We start from the raw sequence: 3,206 nt of genomic DNA on the forward strand, positions 1-3,206 counted from the left end.
AAAAACCTGTACCTGAGAATAAGTAAATTACGGTGTGTTCTATACACACAATGAAGTTGGATGTTTACCTTATACGCATACAAAAATCAACTCAAAATGGATTAAAGACCTAACGTCTGACCTGAATTGATATAGCTCTTGGGAAAAAAAATAGGGGAAAAGTTTCATGACATCAGATTTGTCAGTGACTTCTTGGATTTGATTCCAAACGCACAGACAACGAAAACAAAAATGGACAAATGGGAATGACTACACCAAACTTAAAACTTCTGCACCGTAAACAATCAACAGAGTGAAAAATCAACCTACAGAATGGGAGAAAGTATTAGTCAACCATATATCTGATAGGTTAATATCTAGGGTATCAGAAAGAACTCCTACAACCCATCATTTAAAAAATAAAAATAACCAGAATAAAAAATTGGCAAAAGACTTAAATAGACATTTCTTCAAAGAAGATACGCAAATGGGCAACAAGCTATATGAAAATATGCTCAACATCACAATCAGGAAAATGCAAATCTGACCATAATGAGATACTACCTCATACCCATTAGGATGACGAGTTAAAAAAAAAAAAAAAAAGTGCTGGCACAGATGTGAAGAAATTTGAACCCTTTGTGTACCATTGGTGGGGATGTAACAATGTGCAGCCACTATGGAAAACAGTATGGAGGTTCCTTGGAAAAATTAAAATTACCATAGGATCCAGCAATCCCACTTCTGGGTTACATATCCAAAAAATTGAAGACCTATTTGCATACCTGTGTTCACTGCAGCACAATTCACAATAGCAAAGTGGTCAAAGTAAACTACATGTTCACTGAGGGATGAATGGATTAAAAAAATACAATGAAATATTGAGCTTTAAAAAAAAAAGGAAATCATGTCATATGACAACATGGGTGAACCTTTAGCACATTATGCTAAGTGAAATAAGCCAGGAACAAAAAGACAAATACTGTAGGACTCCACCTGCTATCCTGAGCAGTCCAACTCTGAAACACCGTTAAGTAGAACAGTGGTTGCCAGGGTCTGGGCAGAGGCTGGGAAGGGGAGTCCTTTACTGTTCGGTGGGTAGAGTTTCCTTAATAAAACTTCCATTTGTTGCCCAACCACGTCCAGAGAGTAGACACTGCATTTTTAAATGGTCAAGATGGTAAATTGTATGTTTTTTTAACTTTTTTTTTTAAGACTTTATTTACTAGAGAGAGAGAGAAAAAAAAAAACAGCATGAGAGGGGAGAGGGTCAGAGGGAGAAGCAGGCTCCCTGCTGAGCCGGGAGCCCGATGTGGGACTCGGGTCCCAGGACTCCAGGATCATGACCTGAGCAAAAGGCAGTTGCTTACCCAACTGAGCCACCAAGGCACTCAAACTGTATTTTAGCACACACAAAAATAGCTTAGTTTCCCCAAATCGCCACAATCTATACTTTTTAAAAAGTTCTATAAATAAGCAATAATGACTTTGACAGTGGCGGTGGTGGGGTGAGCAATGGTGCCATTGGTCTGATTTGTGTCCTGCCCCCCACCCCCACCCGGGGCTCTGGCCTGCAGGAAGGAGGGCTGGAGGCCAGCAGTTGCCCACGTCCTGCCCTGGGGAAAAGGCTCTTCTACCCACCTCTCCTGGAACAGACGCTGTGGCCACAGGCCAAACGAGGACAGAGGGACCTAATTCCTCTAAAAAAAAATTTTTTTAACAAAATGCAGTATCTACAATAAAGTATACAACATCATAATCACCCATATTCCCACCATTTCGGCTTCTTGCCTTTCATAGAACAGAAACCAGACATTACCAACAAAGTTCCTTTTGTCCCCTTTCCCCAGACAGTCTTCTTTGTATTTTACGCTTACCTACTTTGCACGTCTTTCCCTTTAATAAACGGTTTGTATTGTCCTATATCCTGCTTTTTAAAAAATCACACGTGCTTTTGCGCACTACCTACGCTGACCATCATTCCTATGAATCTAGATCATTCCTTTTAATAAGTGACCCACAGTTCCACGGCACGGACAGACTATCAGCTTCCTCCATCCAGGTGGCCTCTCGGTGTTCACTCCCACTGGCACTGTCGCCGCGAACGTCCCTGGGGTCATATTCTGGCGCGGCCCCGCCGGTTCCTCCCGGGCAAGGCCATCTCGTCTACACAGATATTTACGCGGAGTCTCCCGTGCCCGGGGTGGAAGGGCAAGGGCGGAGCGTGAACAAGCCAGGGAAGGTTTTCCTTATGCAGGCCGCCGCTCCTGCGGGGTCAGCGAGGGAAGGTCCTCTCCCCGCGCCCCCAGGAGCCGGGCCCTCGTCCCTCCCGGCTCCCTGCAGTCCCGTCCCTGCCTGCACTGTCCTTCTCGCCCCCTCGGCTCCCGGTGGGCTCGGCCCGAACCCCCGTCGCCGCCTGCGTAGCCTGCAGACCAGACCACACAGAAAAGACCCGGCCAAGGTCACACGGCGGCACGCGGCCGGCCCCGGCTCGCTCGCGGCCGCGGTCTCCGCCTCCGCTCGCGTCGTAGCAGGCGCCGGTCGGGTTTTTTCTTCGTCTGGGCTCCCGGCCCCGCCGCCGCCGCCACCGCCACCACTCCCCCGCCCCCATCAAATCCCCGGCTGCCCCTGCCCGGGCTCTCCCGAGTACGCGGGAGGAGGGCGGGGCCGGGCCGGCGAGCCACGAGTTTGGGGTCCCGCCTCAGACAGGAAGCGGGCTCTTGGCCTCGGCCCTGCGCCGGCCCCGAGCGTCGGGTGGCGCGGGGGCTTCGGCGGGCGGGGCCGGAGGGGCGAGCGAGCGAGCGAGCGAGCGGGCGGGCGGGCGGGGCCGGAGGCGGGGCGCCGCCCTTCCCGCGCCTGCGCTGCCTACCCTCCACTGAGAGCTTCCACCGCTCGCTCGGCTGTCAGGCGCGGTGGCCAAGTGGTAAGGCGTCGGTCTCGTAAACCGAAGATCGCGGGTTCGAACCCCGTCCGTGCCTGGGGCTTGAGGTTGGGACTTGGCGGTGGGGTTCCCTTACCTCCACGTGCGCTGTCCCTTAATTACGTGGCGTTTTTTACTTTTCGGCTTCTGTTCGGGCGTCCTCGGTCCCTCCCCTCCCCCCAGGCTGCACAGTCACGGGCGCAGGCCCGGGCTCACCGGACCGCTCGTGGATTTGCTCGGTCCCCGCTACGCCGCGCCTCGCTGGCAGGACTGGCATTTCGCCCCCCACCCCGCCGCCCCACTCGCC

The 3,206-nt window shown here is 52.0% G+C and overlaps 1 non-coding gene across 1 annotated transcript; it reads left to right on the top strand.

Moving 5' to 3' along the window:
• Nucleotides 1–2,885: 2,885 nt before the first annotated feature.
• On the top strand, nucleotides 2,886–2,957 carry TRNAT-CGU. The gene has a single exon. It is a non-coding gene; the product is annotated as a tRNA-Thr (tRNA).
• Nucleotides 2,958–3,206: the final 249 nt, after the last annotated feature.

The sequence above is a fragment of the Zalophus californianus genome, chromosome 16, assembly GCF_009762305.2.
Source record: "Zalophus californianus isolate mZalCal1 chromosome 16, mZalCal1.pri.v2, whole genome shotgun sequence".
NCBI lineage: Eukaryota > Metazoa > Chordata > Mammalia > Carnivora > Otariidae > Zalophus > Zalophus californianus.